This window comes from Dermochelys coriacea, chromosome 1 (assembly GCF_009764565.3).
Source record: "Dermochelys coriacea isolate rDerCor1 chromosome 1, rDerCor1.pri.v4, whole genome shotgun sequence".
Lineage (NCBI taxonomy): Eukaryota > Metazoa > Chordata > Testudines > Dermochelyidae > Dermochelys > Dermochelys coriacea.
The window spans coordinates 148,351,404-148,374,040 of record NC_050068.2 but is presented as its reverse complement, the minus strand read 5'-3'; the positions used below and the strand labels follow the sequence as shown (position 1 = coordinate 148,374,040).

General features: G+C 44.4%; 1 protein-coding gene and 1 long non-coding RNA gene across 10 annotated transcripts in view; one reads left to right on the top strand and one right to left on the bottom strand.

Moving 5' to 3' along the window:
* The window catches only part of DMD (dystrophin), a 1,935,994-nt gene that overhangs the window by 1,071,756 nt on the left and 841,601 nt on the right, over nucleotides 1–22,637 (top strand). The window lies entirely within an intron of this gene.
* Nucleotides 8,912–21,223, bottom strand: LOC122458152. The gene is made up of 3 exons (XR_006278034.1): nucleotides 21,130–21,223; nucleotides 17,604–17,696; nucleotides 8,912–9,000 (listed from the first exon to the last, which is right to left on the bottom strand). It is a non-coding gene; the product is annotated as an uncharacterized LOC122458152 (long non-coding RNA).

Genomic DNA, 22,637 nt, shown 5'->3' with positions numbered 1-22,637 from the left:
AAATGATGCCAGTGTAATAAACAAAGTTTTCAAGGGTTCATTTTATTTGTTATTCTATTTGGGGGCCGTGTGTGGCCTTTGTTGATGCACTGTGGTCAAATAACCATATTTACAATTCCAATAAATAAAATATTATTTACATCATAGCACTTGAGCTTTTCACAGGACTGATGAAGCTTTAAAAAAAACATTATTTGCACTCAATAAAAGAGAATTAAATTCACTAGAGCTGTTGGCCAATTAACTTTACTGAAGACAGACCTGATAGTGAAGGCCCCTTACTCCATGGTATAGTGGGACCAAATTCTGCAGCAAGAACCCCCAAAATGTTACTCCATTGTAAATGCATTTTGTTTTCTATGGCCTCCCTTGACCTCCATCCTCTCATGTCTATACACCCCCCATGCCTGTTGAAAATACTATTAAATACTCAAACTTAATAATTATTTTTAAATATGGCTTTTTTTCCCCATCCATGTTCCCTGGATGACTTGATCCCATAGGCCTTGAATCCCATGTTGCCTGGCTAAGATCCCATGCAGCCTGGCTAAGAACATCTTTTTCCCCTTTCCCCCCATATGTGCCAGTGAAGGAGGAGAGTTTCTAGCCAGCTTCAGTACCTTGTCCAGTTCCCCGAACTTCAGCTGCTGCTCTGTTGTCCACACAGCACATGTGCTAGGGTCTAATTAATGCCCCTTAACAGGGAAAGCTGGAGAGCTACAGGAAGCTGCAGGGAGAAAGAAAACAAAATGTCCAGTGTTTGGCTAGAGCAAAATGGCAACTCTGAAGGCAAAAATGCTAAATTCCACAGCATCGTAAGGAAAAAATGACAAATTCTGTAACATCAGAATTGTGGATTACACAAAGTCCAGATTGCAATGAATGGGTCAGTTTACATCTCCCTGAGCTGTTGTTTCAGTCTCTTTGGAACCAAGGCTGCATTGGTTTATGTTCACTTCATCTTCTCAGGATAATCTGCACAACCATAAGGGCTGGGAACTTATACGTATGAAATAAACATGAGATTCTGGAGCACAATTGCGCAGCTGCAAGTTTGTGGAATACATAGGCCCTTTTTATAATCTGTGATACAACCTGTATCCATAAAATTCTCCTCTATACATTCAAGGCAGTAACAGATGCTCAAAATGGCAAAGTCAGGGCACCAAAAAGCCTATCATACAGTACTTACAATGCTCCTTCAAATGCTATCATGGCAGCAGCAGTAAAAATTCTGCAAGAATTTTGTGTGCTTCTCTCCTCTGGGAAGAACAATCTTCCCACTTACCACTGTAGCTCCAAAATTGAAAAAAAAACGGTTCAAATCTATTCTGCATTATTTTTAAAAACACAAAAACATAAATCCAAATCAAGCAGTATACATATCTTCACTTGAAATTAAAGAGTCTTTCTTTCCCATCACATTTTACATTAAATCATAAAGATACTTATTTGCTGAACCGCAAAGAGGAAATATCATGGTGTTGATGATGGGAAGGCCCATAAATATTTCCTGAAAAATAACGTTTTACTCATCTTATAATTTAGCAGGTGTACAATTACAAAAACATTTTAAAAGACTGAAAATAAAGAGGGAAGAAAAATAATGAGAAGAATGTTAAAAATAAAGCATGCAAAAACAAAACAAAAAACCAACAAGCAAAATCAATTGCTTAAGCCACTAAAAATGTTAACAGAATAATGTTACTGAAGTTTTAATTTGCCGATGCAGGTAATTAAGTCAATTATGCTTCTAAAAGTCTTCTCAGCAGATGCAGTGCATGAAGATCCTAATGCTAGTTCACAGACTATATAATTGTAGCAAAAACAGCAATAGGACAGATGTCTCCCCAGTGAGTCAACTGAATTTTCATAGCTGGTCTGTGGGCTTGGAAAGCTAATTTGAGGAAGCAAAATTAAATGAATGAAATTGCATGCAATAACACATTAATCTATAATCATAGCTGAAACATTTAATCAGAATTTTATTTTTTCAGATACTCATCCTTTTAGTTGAGATATGATTTTAAGTGGACAAAATTTTTGCCTTGAAAAATAAAAACTTAGCATTATAGATTAATGCCAGAGAAAAAAGATGAGTACTTTTGGGTAATATTTCCACAGTTACTGTTTTTAAAAAAGTCCTCATGTACCCAGGATAGCCCCCTTAGTGGTAAATTTAGGGAAATGCTACAGTATTTCAGATTATGACATTATTTTAATACGATCATTGTATTTAAGGGACGGGTTTTCTGGTGGTGTTTTATTTTGTTTTGTAGTTTTTGTTCTTATTCTTCATAGAAAGTGATTAGCGAATCAGAAAAACCACACGCTGGAAAATATTCTTACAATTTGGAGAATATATCTGTGTCCAATTATGAATTCCATTTGATTTTATGAATGCTATTTGTACTTGTAACAGTGTTGATTAGAACTTCCATTTTGTGGTAGAAAACAGACTGTGTAAGAAGCTGAAACAGGGCCATTAATCTTGTATAATCCTAGCAGGACAATGGGAGTTACTGGCTGAGACACTGACTTTTAACTACCTTCTGCCAGAAGTGCTACTCAAGGAAGTAGTAACCATATGATATCTATTTTAAGAATAAATGAATACCCTGGAAGGCTAGCTATACTCAAGTATGGAGGTATATAAAAGAAGGCTGCCTGTATGACATTATTTGCCTATAGCTTCACAAGAAAAGAGGAGAGAGAACCAATTTGTACCACACTGCAGAATTACAGAATAAGAGGCATATAGCACATCTAATCTGTCACAACCTGCTCCAGAGCCCTTCTCTGGACAGATGTCAGTCTGTTGTGATTGCATCCAACTGCTGAATCCTACATGCTTATAAGAGGGTCTAGGTAGCGACTGCTCACCATTCCAGGTCGCAATCTCTCAATGTACTCTCAGGTGCAAACCCTATGTCTGATACCCTTCTTGGGCAATATGCTCCTGCAATTTGGTTACCTGGATCTTGAAACCAGTGCCTCAGCCTTCCAGAGCCCTGATTCGCTTAGACACGATCCTCATCCACTCCTACCCTCCCCTCCCCCCCGCCACACACACACATCAGTCTCTGGGAGCTCTGGTTTCCTAGTTAAACCCTTCAGCGACATTATAGCAATAAGGCAAGAAAACACAGGAATTATTAAACAGTCACTGTACTGTCTGAAATCACAAGAAAGTTATAGACCAATGCAAAAACAAACTCCTGACTGCAGTCAGTCTGATCCCACCAGCCCTGGTGTTGGTCTGAGTCCTTAGGTCTGGCAGCTCTTCCTGCATCGTTCCCTGGTCATCCAGCTTCTGGCAGTGGAATGACCCCCTTGCTTAGCGAGCATTCCTCTTTTAAAACAGCCTCTGACACCTTAACAAGTACTTCCACTAGGGAATTTCCAGGCATCCGCCACCTGAGGACTTCTGGGTACAGAGTCACTGGCCTGCACCTCGTGCAGAGTTCTCATTTGGGAAGGCTAGGCTGTCTTCCCCTTCCCTTCCACCCAAGGCACCACCTACCCCTTCCATCCCCTCTCACCCACCAGAGCCCCGAGCCCTCTCCTCACAACCGTGGCCAGAAGAGCCCAGGCTGAATCACCCCAACTCCTGGGCTGTCTCAAGCCACCTTGGGCCACTGGCTGGCCCGAGCCTTAAGCTCCAGGCCACCAGATGGAGCTCAGCCCCCACTGGCTTCCGGGAAGAGGATGGTGAGAAAGGACATAGTGGATGGCCTCGCCGGGGAGGGGGATGAGGAGGGATGTGGCGAGCAGTGGGGACTTCCAGAGAAGGGGGTAGAGAGGAAGGACTCACTAGGCAGTGGTGGGGGTGGAGGCCTCAGGAAACGGGCGGAGCAGGGAGGGAAAGAGGTAGAGCACAGGTGAGGTCACCATGGCCCAGGCATCCAGGAGCGGGTCGGTGGTGGCTTAGCCTCCCCTGGCTTATTATACCCACCATCAATGTTCTCGTTCCCCCATTCCTTGCATGCACACAAAACATATCAGAAGAGACTGTTTGATGAGACATAATCTCTCCTATGGCAGTACAATTGCACACCTCTCCCCATCTGGGACTCTATATACAGCCCACATTTTAGCTTTAGGTTGCCAGCTTTTTAATTTATGAAAACTGGACTTCCCTGCTCCACGTCTTTCCTCAAGGCCCCGCCCCATCTTGCTCCTGTCTTCCCCTCCCTCTCTTGCTCGCTGCTCTTATCTCTCCCCCTTCCTCATCGCTTGATCCTCTCCCCTTTCCACCCTAGCTGGGCTCACTGTGTTCCAAGGCTGTGAGGGGAGCTGCAGCCTGACACAGAGCCTGCTGCCTGCCTGTCCACGAGATGCAAGCAGGAAGCTCTTGCTGAGCAGGGGCTGGTGCAGGTTGATGACCCAGCACCTAGCCCCACTCCCCAGTTACAGTAACTGGACTTTTGGTGTCCACTCAGTACATCTGACTGGACACTGCCAAGTCTCCTTTTCAACAGGACTTTCTGGTTGAAAACTGGACACCTGGCAGCCCTAATTTTAGCCCTTAGTGAATAAAAGGTGGAATGTGAGTGTATTCATTACCTTTTAGAGCTTGGACTCCATTTGCTTTATGCTATTATCAGACTCTATGGATATGTCTACACTGCAATTAAACATCTGCAGGCAGCCCGTATATGTTGACTCAGGCTTGTGGGGCACAGGCTAGAGGACTGTTTAATTGTGGTATACAGATTAAAGCTCCAGCCTGAGCCTGAACATGTACACTGCAATTAAACTGCCCCATAGCCTGAGCTCTGCAAGCCCAAGTCAGCTGATGCAGGCCACCCAAGGGTGTTCAATTGCAGTATAGACATACCTAGTGAGTTTAGGATCAGGACATTGACTGAATTGCTCTCACAGCAGCTGAAGATAATAGCTATAGCATGTTCTTTCTCACATTAGGTGAGTCAGCCCATTGTTTGTCCATGTCCTTCAGTGACAGGAGAAGGGTTACAGGTTGTGTCACTATAACCTGATGACTGAAAGTAAGTCCAGTGACACTCATATACGCATTGGTTCAACAATTGGTTTGTATGTCAGCAATGATATTTATCTGCTTATCTCCAGCCCTCGCTTTCTGAGCATATGGTTTTATACAACTGTGCGGCTGAGTCACTCCAAAAGACTTTCTTAGATAAAACTTAATATTTCAGGCACAAAATTCTACATTTTCAGGAGCTCCAACTTGATAACTTATGGAAGCAGTGGTTGGCTTGAAACTGTGCTGTGTTCTTGTGACATGAATGTAGGTACATTTTGCATTTTTTGCTACAGTCTCCTTCATGGGGACATACTGTTTAACACTACATTTAGAGAACTGTTTTTGCTATTCTTTTTGGTTTTGAATAGCTTTTCATGAAAAGAACTGTCTCTGAGTGGTGGGGACCAAGTGGGGAAACTTAAGCCTTAACAGCTTGTTATCTAGTTCTCTGAGAAACTGGTGAAAGACTGTGACAAATATGCATCAATAGCAAGTATGGTTGCACTTCTCTTCATCACAGGTACTCCCTGTTACTTAATTTTTCAGAGATGATATGCCCGGCGGTGTGATTTTTTTCCACAGCTGGTTCATTGTTCATAAAAATGAGAAACCTCATACACTTTTCCTGTGTTCTTAGCTGTCCATTACAATTTCAACTGCTGCTTCTGCAATAGGTCTGCTGTGTTATCTCAACCACCAAAGCCTTCATCTCCTTTCCATAGCTATAGCTCTGCATATTTCATACCACTTTATTATTCTGTTTAATGATTTGGCATGTTTCATTAGATGAATTCTGTTACTTGCTATTATAACCTCAAAATATGTTGCTATAAATCATTAGAAAACAATGGAATCGTGGATAAAAAAGTCCACTTATTTCTCTTCTGTATAAACTATGATAATAGGTTTAAATTGAAGTAACTGCAGTGAGCTTTTGTTTTAAAATTCAGACCACATTCAATTATTAGAGCAAACCTCTTAAGTAAACGAGGGCTAGTCTCAGAGGGGGCCAGGCAATTATTATCTGACTAATTCTAACCAGGCAAAAAGAGGGTATTCCAGTAATGGTGGCTCTTTTGCTACGAGTGCTGCGGGAAAAAGAAGCAGATAATGCATTCAAACAGAGGTAACAATGAGATATAATTTAAGATGGCAAATAATTTGCGTAAGTCTTTGTGGTTTGTGTCTGTAATGTGATTTATTATACAAACAATAAGTCCAACTTCTCAAGTTTGATATTCTTGTGATCATTTTAAATTTAAATGTTAATGAAAATTCATTAAAACCTGGCCAAAATAAATGATTCTAATTGCTTTTGAGAATCAGACTATGAAAGAATTCATTGGCAGACTTGTACAGTCTTTTCTCTTGTTTGCCACTGGTTGCCTTGTAGGTACTTAATTGAAGGTCCTCTGATTACCAGCATGGGTTGACATCACTGCACTCTATGAATTTTAAACAGTGGGCCAAATGTTTTAAGGATCAAGAGAGGCATCAATAGCATGCTAGTGTGAAGAGTAAAATTTTAGTTATCTACAAAAAGCAAATAAAAAGAACAGGTTTCCTTGTCTTTATTCCGAAGGAGAAGATTAATGCCTAGACACACAGTAGGTTTAAAGTGTTGGCAGGTAGCAAGAGACTTCTGGTTCACTTTTTTTTATTTGGCTCGTCAGGTGACAGCATATATAAACTCTAGCACTGTCCGTATGAAAAGAATTAAAGGATCTTTTTAAAGTATTTATAGTTGGTATAAATATTGCTTACTCTTAGATAATTGTTCTCCCTGGTTTTCATTTCTGTCTTTGCCAGTAAGGATATGCTTCATTTTAAAATTGTAAATATGACAGGTGCAGACTTTCAGTTCATTTGTGAAAGAGAGAAGAGAATCTATATTGGCTTCTACAGACAAGGACTCTTTTTAACCAATCAGAAAAAAATAATTTCAGAGCATCAGAATTGTATAAAGCAGGATGCAACAGTGGATGAAAACATTAATTCAGGACTTTGGGAATATTCTTTTCTCTATTTTAAAAAAATCCCTTTCTGAAGGTTCTTAGTATGCTGTACAGTTAACAAAATCTTTAAAATGAAATAGAATAGAAAAAATGTATGAGAGCAGGGCCACCTCTAAAAACAGTTTATTCACTAATCTGTCATTCACAGAAGAAAAACCCAGCCTGTGTGTGCTAGTATAAACCAACTCATTGTCATGTTCAGCCAAAATGACAGGCGGGGATGGTAGGGCCGCCAGTTAGTCAGGTTGACCAACACTTCCCCTTATAAGGCACTATATGTTGCTTATAACTTTGCCAAACTCGAACTGTTTGGGCTGAAATTTTCCATGCCAGATGTCTGTCTCAGGTTGATTTTATTATTTATTTATTAATTTTTATTGTTATATTTATTTCAACCAAAATGGTTCAACCATTTCTGAAGATGAGAGTAAAGGGAAATATATAGTTTAGCCCGTTTAAAACATTCTGATGAACTTTTCTTTGAAAAGCTGATGCTGTGAAGTAGGGACTGGAAATTTGGAGGAGGGATGGCTTATGTATCAGGAATGTGCCTTTTGTTATCCCCATAAAATCTGCCCACATTTGGCCAAGTTATATGCCTCTGAAAAATCACAGTTTGCACGTACTCAATAGAAGTTTGATAGAGCTTCACGGCTAACTACCCCAAATATTTCATCTGCACTAAACATTCTCCAGCTTGAGGCGGAGCAGGACTTTCCTCGTAACTGCAGCTGAGGGCTGCTGGAAGCTGAGCAGGGTCCACATTATGGAATTTGAATTCAGAACAGGGAACCTGTCTCTCCTGTACTCTTAATAACCCTCCACTTCCCCCACTGGCCTACATAGTATGGGTTTGGAAGCTGCCTGATTCAAACACAGAAGGTGAAAAAGCTGGACCTACAGGGAGGGGAAGACTAATAGCGGAGGCTGCGAGGGTGGGACGGGGAAATATGGGACTGGCTGGGGAAGAAGACTGGGAGCCAGGGATAGAGACTGGGACTGACTGGGCAAGGAGACTGAGAGCCAAGGGAAGATCATGACTGGCTGGGCTAGGAGACTGAGACGTGGAGGCAGGGGAAGGGAGCAGGGGAGGAGAGTGACTGAGAGCCAGTAGGTTTGAGGGTAGGCTGAGACTGGATAAGGAGCTGCGGGAGAGATTCGGATTCACTGGTCAGTGAGACTGGGGCTGAGAACCAGTAAGGAGAGATAGATCTGCTGAGGAGCTGGCATGCAGGGAGAAAATTGGGACTTGGCAAAAAGACTGGGACAAGGAGTCAGGGCAGAGAGAAAATTGAAGTTTGGCAAGGAGCTGGGGAAGAGAGATTGGAGGCCAGAGGGGACAAGGAACATAGGAGTGGGGTGACTGGAGGCCAGAGTGGGGAGGGGGAGAGAGATCAGATGGGGAGCCAGGTGGTGGAGTGTGGGGATTAGTTGGGCAAGGAGACTGGGGTTAAGGAGCTGGAGGCTGGGTGGAAGGAATTGTGAATGGCTTGGCAACCAGGACTGAGAAGGAGACTGGGCAGGGAGTCTAGATGGGTGAGCCTAGGAATTGTTGGGCAAGGGCACTGGGACTGGGATAAAAAGCCTGAGGAGTGGAGAATGGGACCGTGATGAGGAGCCAGGGTGGGAACGGAAAGTACTGGATCTGAGACCGGTTTGAGGGAATGGAGCAGAAGGAGTCAAGCTTGGATGAATATCAGAAGAGTCTGCTCACTAGAACCTGGAATGCAGTCCAAGATTCCTAAGTCGCACTATTCCTCTGCTGTCCACAAATATCTGTGAAAGCCATTAGTCAGCCATTGCCCTATAGTTCTGGTCCACAGAGATGAGGATATTCTAGGACTACTATCAATAGCTCCATCAGCCCAAGGGGCAGAGCTGTGTGTGATGGATTCCAACCAGGTTCCAATGTTGCTGATGACCCATCTGGGTGTCTGCATGATGCCACAAGATGGAATTTCTGTTCTTTCACTTTGTTTTCTTAAAAAAAAAAAGAAATTACACACAAAACATACATTAAAAGAACACTGCCTAAGGTGGCAAAGTCTGTTGGGGTTTCATGCGAGCCGGACAAAGCACAGCAGCCAATATGGTTGGTAGCTAAGCCGTTTATCTGTTATTTTCTCATTGCTTTTATACACTCCTTTTACATAATATTTTCAACCCCCTCCAAAGTCCATCACCCGGTCACGGAGACATCTCGTTGGTCGAGCAGCCTCAGCACGGGCTATACACGTGCGTCCTTCCTCTTGATTGGAGCACAGCTGTCCGCTATCTATTGTCAACAAAGTCTGGTGTTGCCAGTTTGCCTGGGTCACGTTCCAGCCTGTAATTCTTTCTCAAAGTTCATTAAAGGTTCACCGCGACCTTAACTAGCTCATAAATATTCTTAACTAGCTCACAGATACACCATGTTCCCACATCTCCCCCCTTTTTATCACATGATACACGGACCACCGGTCAGTTGCGTAGTTCCATCCAATTCTCGTTCATTAACAGGGGTGACCTAACCGGGGCGGAGCAATGCATTTTACGGAATATATCAAACAAGGAGGGGAGACATTGCAGACAGCAACAAAGGCAAATAAGACCAATACATACAAAAACTATAATTCCAAATAACTGTCGAAGCCACCCCAAAGAAGGCAACCATCCTGTAAGCCAGTCCCAAAATCCCGCAAACCCGGTATCTTGACGGATGTGCTCAGTGAGAGAAGTCAACTCATCCAGGCGCTCCTCAATGGATCGGCTATTATCCGTAAGATTAAAACAACACATATGTTTAAAAGATTCACATCCTATATGATGCTTAAGCAATAGAAAATCAATCGCAGTTCGATTATCTAAAATGGCATCTCTCAATTCCTGTTGTTCCCTATTCAAAAGAGCAATAGCCTGTGAAGTAGCATTAAGCGCTTTAACAGCAAAACAAGCTAATGCATTCAAGGTTTGTACCGTGTAATAAGTTGAAAAGCCAGGAATGCCTGCAACGGCATTCATCAAAGCCAAATATTCCGAGTGACTATATAAGGTAACATCGGCGGAACACATGTCTTGCAGGGTCACACTCCGCCGACTTCGCTGCTGATTCTTTCCAGGCAACAAAAGGTTCATTCGGCTAAGGCAGCATAAGGTATTATGACTTAAATTAGCAGGAATATAACTGAAAGTCCGTGCGCCGCAGGTAAAAAACCAACCAGATGGCAAAATAATATGTCCATAATTAAAAGAAACATTAACCGCATTAGTACAATTCAAAAAGGGGGCGCTTACTGTTTGGCAGCCCAAGGGTACTTTTGCGCATGTGCAATTAACCACTCGCGCACACGTTACATTATTCGCCCCAGCTGGATACGGGATATGTAAAGATAGGGCCCCAGGGGGCAAGGAATAATTGGCGGGGCCCCAATTTGCCATAGTCGAATACTGTGAAGACAAATTGGCATAAGCTACAAGCATGGTGTGACTGCCAATTTCTTCGGGATGATGACATATGGGCACAAGACAAGTGCCCAGTAGTTCCCCGGCTGCCACAGAATCAGACAAACAAAAGTGTGTGACATTGGCTATCAATGCTAGACGTTCCCATAGGTTATACGTCATTCGCACACGTAGGGGTACAAGGAGCCCCCTTTGCAACCCAAGCAATAATACTATAACAGTTTTGGCAACCCACATCCTTATTCTGGAAATAAACAGGATATGGCCGCAAGCACAACCTCCTCTGATGCTTCCTCTCCAAGCGCAGGATCTTGTTCTCCAGGTGCCGGGTTCAAGGGCGAGCGAGGTTGCTGTAGCCACGGACGTACCCACTTGGCCGGGATCCACCGGGGACCTGCATCAGTAGAAACACAAGCATATCCCCTTCCCCAGGTTAACAATTCCACCGGCCCTTTCCACATCTGTTGGCGATAGTCAAACCAGCACATTTGGGGCCGGGCGATTTGTTCGTCCCGGGTCAACCCAAAGAGGTGCTGGAACGTGGGGTGTGTGTCATGTTGGCCAGGCTGTAACCAATTTAAAACATATAATGCCTTTAACAGACGGGCCTGCGGGGTATGCTCAAGTGCATCCGGATGTGGGTCAGTGGTTACTCCCCCTTTTTGTTTAAGTAATAAAGATTTAAGGGAAACATGAGTACGTTCAATAATAGCTTGACCCGTGGAATTACCGGGAACCCCGGTGATATGGGATACACCCCAACGAGCAAGGAAATGAGCCGTACGGCGGGATATGTAACCGGCACCATTATCAGTTTTAATGGTGGCCGGAACGCCCATGGCGGCAAAGCAACTTTGCCAGTGGCAAATAACATCGCGAATGCCGGTTGAAGAAAGGGCAGTAGCCCAGACATAACCGGAAAAAGTGTCAACAGACACATGAACGGAGCGAAGGTGGCCAGATTCATGGAAAATGGTAATGTCGGTCTGCCAGAGCTGAAGGGAGGCAAGACCGCGAGGATTAACACCGAAAGAAAGGGGTAGAGAATGCCTCTGACAATCTGAACAAGAGGCAACAATCGCACGGGTGTCTGCAAGGGGCAATCGAAACTGACGCGCAAGAGCGCGTGCAGATTGGTGAAAAAAGTCATGGGAAAGGCGAGCCTGAGCAAAGGAGTTAGGAAGCTGAGCATACAGTTGTGGGGGATTAACAAACGCATCGGCTCGCGCATTACCCTCCGCGAGGAGCCCAGGAAGACCGGAATGGCTACGGATATGCATAATAAAATAGGGGACCAAACGAGCATTAAGGAGGTGCCATAATCGTAAAAAGGCAAGCCAGAGGACAGGATTAGGAATGCGGCGAAGAAAGGTGCGTTCCATCCGGCATGCCACCCCAACAACATACAGGGAACCAGTAACAATATTAAGAGGTGTGGTAGGCCATTTTTCAAAAGCACGAATAACGGCACAAAATTCGAGAATTTGGACAGAACCTTCTGCCACAACGGCCTCATGGCACCAGCGGTCAGCACTACGCCAAAAAAGGTCGGCACGGGCAACTGGCATCAGTAAAGACCGTAAGGCCAGAGAGAGGTGCCAGAGAAAGGAGCGGCAGACGTTCCAACGGAAGGGGAGCAGAGAAAAGACGGTGCGGGGGATAATGATTGTCCAGACGGCCAGTGTAATTTAAGAGGGCCAACGCAAAAGGCAAAGATTCCGCAAGTAAACGAGTAAGGGTGCGGGAATCATAGGGGAAATAAATAATAAATGGGTCACAACCCGCGAGGGACACCAAGCGATCTCGAGCACTCATGAGAAGCCGGGCAATAGCATCAACGCGAGTGGTGATTGTACAGGAGTAACGCGAGGGCGGGAAGATCCATTCTATCACAATAAGGGGATCAGAGAGACTGGGGTCCCACTGAAATAAAAGGGCCTCCAGGGAGGTATCGTGGGAAAGTAGGGCAATACAAAAGGGGAGATCAGGAGCAATACGGCCAGAATATTGGCACGCAACCTTATCTGCAATTTTTTGAAGGTCCACAGTATGAGCCGGAGAAAGGGAACGGGGATCGGTAGGAGTTTGTCCGCCTTGAAGCAGACTAAAGAGGGGTTGCAAATCATCATTAGTAATACCGCATATAGCGCGGACCCACTGGAGATCTCCAAACAAATGCTGTACATCGTAAAGGGAGCGGATATCAGTATGAAAGGTAAGCTTTTGGGGCCGCACAACGGCATCAGTAATTTCCATGCCCAAGTATTGAAAAGAGGAACTCTGCTGCATTTTGTCAGGAGCAACTATAAGGTCAGCCGCCTGGAGGGTGGATCGAATTTCTTGAATAGCTGTATCGGGACACAAATCAATACCAGCAAATAGGAGATCATCCATATAATGGTAAATAAGCCAGCGAGGGTGCGCGTGGCGAAGAGGAGCAATGGCCCAGGCCACAAAAAGCTGGCAAATGGTAGGAGAATTTTTCATGCCCTGTGGGAGTACGGTCCACTGAAAACGAGCAGCGGGCTCAGCTTTATTCAGTGACGGGACCGAAAAGGCGAATTTCTCGCGGTCCATTGGATGTAGGGGAATAGTAAAAAAGCAATCTTTCAAATCGACAATAAGAAGGGGCCAATCACGGGGGATCATGGTAGGGGTTGGCAGCCCAGGCTGCAAGGCACCCATATCTTTCATAACAGCGTTGACCGCACGGAGGTCCTGTAATAAGCACCATTGTCCAGATTTTTTGGGAATGGTAAAAATAGGAGTGTTCCAGGGACTAGTGGAAGGCTCCAAATGACCCGCCAATAACTGTTCATTTACAAATCTTTTAACATGGGCGAGCTTTTCTGTTATAAGCGGCCACTGTGCAACCCACACAGGAGAGTCGGTCAACCATTCGAGTCGAGGGGTCGGTCGCCCATCAGTGGCCGCTAAGCAAAAAGGGGTTCATTTTGTAGCGTGACGCCCCATTGGTTCAAACAATCCCGGCCTAGGAGCCAAACAGAAGTAGCAATAACATATGGGCGTACCCACACAACAGTAGAGGGGTTTTGAGTGTCAGTAACAGCAATAAATTCGGTACTAATACGGGTGTTGTGAGTTTCCCCGATGCCACGCACGGGGGTGTTAAGTTCTTGCAGGGGCCAATTTGAAGGCCATGACTGGAGTGGGAGAACAGTAACATCGGCCCCGGTGTCTAAGAGGGCATCATGATAAAGCAAGTGTCCGTTGGGGCCCTTATAACATATGGCTCAAAGCGGTTTATTGGCAGTTATTTTCATTGCAAAAGCGATCTCAGGAATTCCAGTAGACCCAAAACCACCAGAGCCTCGATGAACTGGATTAGTATGGGGAACTGCGCTCTGAAAATGGATTAATTGTGCAATACGAGTGCCTGCTGAAATGAGGACAGGAGGGCAAAAAACACGCACCATGATCTTTATCGGGCTGGTATAATCTGCATCGACAAGGCCCGGAAGAACAAAAATACCCTGTCGGGAGGCGGAGGAGCGACCGATTATCAGGGCACTTAGTCCATATCCCAAGGGTCCCGTGGCTGTGGACGGGAGGACATGCACTTGCTCATCATTTATGGAGGTGTCAGTGGCGAGGGCCAGGTCCACTCCGGCACTGTCGGCGGTGGCTCCTGTGAGGTGTTCCAAACAGCCGGTCGAGGGGGAGGCATTTGTATCCGCGCGCCCCTCCATTGAGCGCTCATCTGTCCGTTTCCCGGTAGGGGGGTTCCATCCTTCTTATAGCGAGAATGGCATTCCGAAGCACGATGCCCAAACTTATCACAGTGATTGCATGTGCCAGCAAATGGGCGAGAAGAGACAGAAGGCACAACCCGTTGCCCACCCCTGTCGTTTCTGTTGGGACAATCTCGCTTCATATGGCCGGGGCGCCCGCAGGCAAAACACGAACCTGGGGGTCGAACGGGCCCGCAGGCCCCAGAAGCACGGCCAATGAGTGGTTTAAGAGTGACGGCTAAGGCTGTCGCTTGGGCCTGCGCATGAATAGTAGCCTTTTCCACCTCCTCAACCGCCGTGGCACGGTTACATGCCTCAATCATCTCCATTAAGGAGGCTGTTTTTGGCAATGAGGCCAAAATGCGACGGCAAATAGGGTTAGCATTCTGCGTTGCTAAATCCATTCCCACCGCCGTTCTGGCGTCCTCCGTTAAGTTAGGAGATCTTTCTAAGGCCTGCCGAAGGCGGTCCAAAAAGGCGGAATACGGCTCCGACGTGTCCTGAACAATTTTTGCATAAGGAGGGGAAGGTTTTCCCATCTGGGTTACCTCTTTAAACACCGCCAACGCCAGACCCTGCGCCTGCTGCAGGATGCCAGGGTCTAGGCGGGCCTGGAGTTGAGGGTTGGTATATTCCCCAGTTCCCATCAAAACATCTAGGGTGACCGCCCGTAAGGGGCTGTCGTCCGGCTGATCCATATTACGAATAATCGCCACCTCAGCCCTGCGACGCCAGCTATCCTTCCATAACAGGCGCTGGGTCGGGGTCAACAGCATATCTGCAAATTTTTGCACGTCATAAGGACACATAACTTGACTAGAGAATACTTGCTCAATTAGAGACTGGACATAATGATTATCTAAGCCATATGCCATAACGGATTTCTGTGCTTCTCTAATCAATTTCCAATCAAGGGGTGCCCACCTTCGGCGCCTGTTGGCCTCCGTAGTAACAGGGTAAAGCATGGGCGACTCAAGCACTATTGGGTACGCCGAAGGGAAAAACTCCCCCTCGATAATCGCATCCTTTATCACCCTGTGCCAGCGTCGCGCCGGATTTGGGGGGCCGTTTCCCCTCTTCTGCCCCGGGAACTCAGGGGATTTCTTCTCCTCAGCAGAGGAGTAGACTGGGGGTGGGGGCGAACCACCCCGAGTCCCTAATACTTTCGCCACCTGAGAAGGGCCAGGAGGCGGATTGCCTGCCATAAGGGCCAACTGCCGAAGCATGTCAGTCAGCTGCTGGCCCTGCCGGCACATCTCCTGCAGAAACGCGTCAAATTTAGTCAATTTAGTAAGATCGGGAGAGGCAGGCTGGGAGGCATGTTGGCGAACAACAGCGGGAGAAGTATTTGCAAAGGGCACTGACTGCCCCGGATCCCACTGAAGCGTATCTGAAACGACAGGGTGGGGGTCATATGTAGGCATATCTCTAACCCAAGAACGGTCGACATACTCGGTGGCATCCATAGGCACATCATCTGGTGGGAGCGGAACAGTACTTGGGTCTGGCGCTGGGACGGGCGCGGAGGAAGCCACAGGAATCACGGTCTCGGGGGTACCGAAAAAGTCTCGGGCCCCCACAGGAAGAACCTGTGGGGGATCATCCTTAGGTTTGGGGCAGAACATCTCAGAAACCGTCGCTTGCACCTCTGCCTCAGCTGCAAGGGCCGCTATAGCTTTCTTAACCTTGCGCCAGGTCTGACTAATGGACACAGCCTCCTTATTCCCATGGGCAACGGAGTCCCAAAGATCCTGTCCCAATCGCTCCCACACTTGTCCATCAAAAGCATGGTTTGGCCTCTTCAGAAACCCTCTCCTCTGTCCCCATTTCAACAGATGAGACAAGGATTCTGCAGTTACTTTCTCGCCCTGTCTCTCTATGATACGAAGTAAAAATTCATGCACGGTTTTCTCTTTGGCTGATACAGCGGTACCCATTGTTACTTAAAGCTGCTCACCTGTGCGCACTTGCATCACTCTCGGACGCCCAGGAGCCGAAAAGCCGGTGCCTCCTGCCACGGCTAGAATCCTCGCTTTTTCAGAAGGGATCACGTCGGGGTCACCATTTGTTGGGGTTTCATGCGAGCCGGACAAAGCACAGCAGCCAATATGGTTGGTAGCTAAGCCGTTTATCTGTTATTTTCTCATTGCTTTTATACACTCCTTTTACATAATATTTTCATCCCCCTCCAAAGTCCATCACCCGGTCACGGAGACATCTCGTTGGTCGAGCAGCCTCAGCACGGGCTATACACGTGCGTCCTTCCTCTTGATTGGAGCACAGCTGTCCGCTATCTATTGTCAACAAAGTCTGGTGTTGCCAGTTTGCCTGGGTCACGTTCCAGCCTGTAATTCTTTCTCAAAGTTCATTAAAGGTTCACCGCGACCTTAACTAGCTCATAAATATTCTTAACTAGCTCACAGATACACCATGTTCCCACAAAAGTCAAGCAGTCATAAGTTGGGAAATACCATATTTAAGGTTGTCTGTGCAGCCTTAATTCAGCCCACTTGTGCTTTTGCATTATGATACAGTCTTTACCAATACACCACACACAATTATAATGTCTGCATATTTCTGTATCATATTATGATCTTTAATTGTGACTGTAACCAGCATTTTGAAAAATGGGATCTACATGTTGAGTATGTAAATGTAACTGCTTAGAGATGTCAGGAACAAAGTAAAGGCAGCTTCTTGCAATGTCTGACACCTCCTCAAAAAACTAATACAATAGTCATCAGCTGTGATTGTCTTCCTATCAAAGGCATCCAGTTCTAGAACAATGATTTTGGTACCGTTAGGAGCCAAAGGAAACTGTTTTTCCCAGTTTGTGCTCCAGGGGGAGCTAACCAGCTAACCACCTGTCTGGGGTTCTGAAGCTGATCAGTTAGTGTCATGACAGAGTGAATAGAAACCTTATTTAAGGGTAGGGTGTGCTCAGTCTCTCTCGCTCAACTGCCAACCATTGCCAGATAACAAAAGGGACTGAGGAACAAAGGATAGACCTACACCCCTGATACGCGGAGTGGCCTAGGACACAGAAGAAGCCTAGTGTTAGGGGAGAGAGCATGTAGGCTTTGGTTGGTTTGCTTAAAGATCTGTAAGCCTTGAGTATAAGTTATTGTGATTTTAGAAACTCCTGTGCAAAGCCTGTGTTCCTTATCTTATATGTTACATGATCCCTAAGGAGTTAAACTATAAACCAGAACATCCACGGAGGGGTGGAACTCGGGAGGAGCATGCCTAAGCAACTGGGGAGGCTTGAGAGAGCTCAGCACTGGTTTTGGGCCTAAGACAACTGGATCGTGGAGTCCCATACCTCAAAGAGTGGTGCCAAATAGGGAATCTGCTTTAGATATCCAGAGCTAGAAACAGTATCTGACTTACCTAGACCCACCTGACTTGGAAGGGTGTGGGATCCAAAGATTGGGTCCATTCACAGCAAACTGGTGACTATCCACTATGGGAACTCGGCCAGGTCTGTAACAACATGATCATATACTTTTTTTTCCACAGGACCCCATGGAAAGAAAGCTGCTAGGTTGGTTTGACATGATTTGTTCTTGATAAATCCATGTTGACTGTTACTTATCACCTTATTATCTTCTAGGTGTTTGCAAATCGATTGCTTATTTCCTCCATTATCTTTCCGGGTACTGAAGTTAAGCTGACTGGTCTGTAATTCCCCAGGTATCTTTGTTTCCCTTTTTATAAATTGGCACTATATTTGCCCTTTCCCAGTCCTCTGGAATCTCTGCTGGCCCATGACTTTTCAAAGATAATCGCTAATGGCTCAGATATTTCCTCAGTCAGTTCCTTAATATACTAGTATGTATTTCATCAGGCCCTGGTGACTTGAAGACTTCTAACTTGTCTAAGTAATTTTTAACTTGTTTTTTCACTATTTTAGTCTCTGATCCTACCGCATCTTCACTGGCATTCACTACGTTAGACATCCAACCACTACTATCCTTTTTGGTGAAAACAGAAACAAAAGTAATTTAGCACTTTTGCCACTTCCACATTTTCTGTTATTGTTTTTTTCCCCTCATTGAGTAATGGGCCTACCTTGTCCTTGGTCTTCCTCTTGCTTCTAATGTATTTGAAGAATGTTTTCTTGTTACCCTTTATGTTTCTAGTTAGTTTAATCTCATTTTGTGCGTTGGCCTTTCTAATTCTATCCCTACATACTTTTGTTACTTGTTTATATTCATCTTCTGTATTCTGACCTAGTTTCCACTTTTTGTAGGACTCTTTTTTGATTTCCAGATCATTGAAGATATCCTGGTTAAGCCAGGGTGGTCTCTTGCCATACTTCCTATCTTTCCTATGCAGAGAGATCATTTGCTCACAATACTTCACATGGATATTGTGAAAATAGTCATTAATATTCATAGGGCACTCAGATACTGTAATGATGAGTTCTGTCTGCTGAACAGTGTTTAGTGTGAAGTAACTAAGGGCTTGGGCCACACATTGAGCAAGAAGGAGAAAACAAAGTATTGAATAGCTGCTCATTAACTGAGGACCATTTATCCTGCGCATTTATCCTGCCTTATTCAGGTAGGGATCTTATGGAAAAATGGTATGTGGTCATATAATTGAAGATTGTATCAAAATACATATGCACAAAGTGGCCAAATTAAGCTGGCACAGAACCCTTCATTCTGGCTTTTCCTAACTCGTGTGCTTACCTTTGCTATCTTAAGTGTTCTTTTAATGTACGTTTTATATGGTATAATAAATATACGTCAGGTCTGATAAACAACTGAATTACTTGAGCTCTATGGTGTATAATTCTATTGATATTTTAAAGGAGCTACAGTATTGTGAAAGTGAAGTAATGCAATGTGTGTGAGGCCCTCAATGTGTATTTCGTATCTATTGGGGAGGGATCTGGGAGGCTTGAGAGAGAGTGCTACAGGCAGAGGGCAATGTTCACTCCACTTACTTTTGGTGGTGTAACACTGCATACTAGCCCCAGATTTGGGACAAATATCAAAGATTTTTTGTATGGGCCTACCATTAAATTTAAAATTTTACCTTTGGGGAAGATTCTTTTCTTAATTTTATTTTTGTTTGTTTGTTTGTGTGTTTGTTTTGTCTGCAAATTTCATTTCTAGGATTTGATCAAATTTAAAAGCAAAAATCTTACAAAGTTTACAGTTGTATAATATGTAACAAAATCTAACCTAACAACCAGCCAAAGAAAAGTCCCTGTCACAGGGCCTGTTGAGCTAAGCCATTCAGCTTGCAACCACTGGGGACCCAGGAATGGCATGAGGAAATTTATGCAGTTATCAGTTGGTCTAATTCTTTAGTAGAGTGGAAGGGCTTTGGGGCAAGTAGACACTGAATCTGGGGCTTCTGCCAATCCATCAGATTGGTGACATCCTACAGCTGTTAGAGCAATTACATTGGATGTAATGAATATATTTTTTATTTCTCATTCATGCTGTTAAATGTGCTGTTATTCTTGGATGGCTGCCCCTAAATCAGAAAAGAGGATTAGACTGTCTCAGAAGTCATATATTATATACTATTTAAACATGAGAGGATGACCTGTTTTTTTCAATTAGTATGTGTGCATTTTATTTCTGAAGAGATTGCTGACTAAGAGAATAGGAAAGCTTAGAATTGTTAGTCATGGTAGGGTTTTTTTAAAAATTTTATATCATCTTTTAGATCCTTTTAGCTCCCACAACTGATGAATAGATGGCTGTTCAAAAGATAATGAGGTGTTATTTGGGTGACAGGAATGATGTGAGGGAGCAATCCTCTCTTACAACCCAGTGGAATCAATATTGGGTCTTCTTCCTATCTCCAGCTTCCAATAGTTCCTGCTGCTGTAATCTGGGGGAGTTTGTGTAGGATCAAGAAGTGAGGATGCCTGGGAAGGGGGCAGGGATAAGGCGGAGATATACCTATGAAGTTGGCACAGCTCCTTTTCCCTTGAAATATATATTTCCTTGAAAATATACTTTCTTCTTGTGGGAAAGGAAGGCTCTAAGATCTGGGAGTGTATGTTTTTAGCAGTTAATAGTATTTCATGCCTGAATCATCTGCTTCTGTTCTTTGTATCACTTCAGTTTTAATTTTCAAAAACTGGATAGTGGTGTGACTGTTTGTTATGAATATTAGGATAGATAGACAGATAAATAAAAATAACCTCTGACAACCTGACCCACTGCTTTGGGCAGATCTCCTGCTCTCCACCTATTCACCATTTCCAACCTGATGTCTCTAGGCAGTCAGTCAGAGCTACTTCTGGGTTTGGCACAGCTAATGGATTAAGTGGGAACTCTGGATGTGCATGTGCCATCTTCCATATCTGGGAGATGTACTAGTTGTCTAGGCAAATGACATACCCTATAACTCCAGAAGCTTAGTAGAGATAACTGTGTGAAAGTAGTTATTCCTGGCCTGGGGTGTGAAGTAGCTGTTACACTTCCAGATGGTTGTGTAATATCCCATTTATCTAATGCACAGTATCTTCCCTTTGTCCCTGTCATGCTTCATTTCATATCCAATATACATCCTTTTACTACTTCTAGCTGGCTTGGGTTGCTCTTGGGTGAGCATGCCCTGTGCAAGGCAGAGTAGCATGTGGAGCAGCCATTGCTTTACTGTGTAGCCTGCTTGCACACTGGCAAAAGATTGCAACAGAATGTAGGTTGGGTTCTGCCCTGTGCTTACAACATTAGATTTTCTAGGTGTGGTTTTATCTTGTAAACGTTGCTCAGGAGCCAATTAAATATTCTCTTGTTACTTTTCCACTGAAGAAAAAAACCTAACCCCCTTTTTATTTAGTTCCATGAAGAGAGGTCTTGGCAGAAATGCAAGTGATCATAGGATCTTGATTATGTAGTGTGTTCTTGTAAACCTAGTGTGAATTCAGTGAAGCAAGACTCACCTCAAACTGTATGGAAGCTGTTTTATTTTGGAAGTTTAGCTAGCTCTGGGAGTACATAAAGTAGATGAAGGTGGCATCTCTTTAGATGGATGCCCTTCATCTGTGTTTACAGTGACCTTTGCATCTGATCACAGCTGTTGAAGCTTATGCAATACCTGAATAGAAATTTATAGAGTTGCCAACTTTGTAATATTTAAAAACAGGAAACACCAGCAGGAGTGCAGGAACCTCCCCTGCCCCCTCCCCCCCGAGGCCCCATTCCTGCCCCACCTTTTTCCCCTGAAGCTCTGCCCCTGCCCTGCCTCTTCCCCCAAGTCCCCAACCCCCATTTTCTCCTCTTTCCCCACTCCCTCCATCACTCGCTGCTTTTCCCCTCTCTCCCCCAGGTCAGGAGGGACTTGCCTGTGGAGCCAGGAGCTGCAGCCACCTGACACAGGTAGGAGGCAGCCCCAGCTGAGTAGGCACTGGCAAGGGTGATGACCAGACCCCCCCACCTTCAGTAACCACCAGACTTTGGGTATCCGATCAGGAGATTTGACCGGACACTGTCAGGTCCCCTTTTCGACCAGACTTTCCAGTAAAAAACCAGGCACCTGGCAACCTTATTAAAGAATAATACAAGGTTCATGGAAAAGTATGTGAATCATATGTGGTATAAAAATAGAAGCCAGGTGATATTTAATTTGCCCTGCAAGGGGGTTTTCTGTGTGATAGATGACAAGAGAAAGCACAGAAAAGCATTCTGTCCTTAGCCAGATTTGCACGATCCGATATCTATTGGTGAAGCTCTGACGGTCAGTAAGGAAACATGTGTTTCCCTTTAAATCTGTGAAGGTAATTGTTTCTAGAGCTGTTAGCACTAGTTTATGCTAATTCTCTCATATATGTGAATGGCTGAAAATGTTTGCTTACATATGGATCTAGGGGTAAAGAGTCTTCATGTTTTGTAGAAGTCCCGGAAGTCTTGGATAGGTTAAATTGTTAGCCGAAGATAAATCCTAGCTCTGCCAGCCATGCAAAACGAATCATTTTGATATCTGAATAAGAACTAGCTTTTGCAAAAGCTCTGTGCTCTACTCTGTTACCGAAGAGAATCCTTATTAACCAGAACAATAAAAGGAAAAAATGCTGTTAACGGTGAAACAGGTGGTAGAACATGGCTTTGACATTGAAAGAGAAGGAACATTGCTTATGTTCTTTTGTCAACATGAAGTTTTTAATACTTCATGCTGACAAAAGAAAAAGAAAAAATGTGAAGTAATCAGTGCTGAAAGTATAAAAAAGGAGAAGTTCCTGTAAATGAAAGAAATGCATATTCAAGGGGCTAGCATTTTGCTTAAGATTGGAAGTTTACATAATTGTAGGTTTTTGGGGGGGTGAGATAGCCAAGCGTTCAAAAAGCAATAATCTGATCATATCTTACCATAACACTTACAGTAGTCCTGAGATGATTGACAGAGAGAGACCCACAGTGAAGAGGGTCTTTGTAAATAAACGCTGATAAGTGT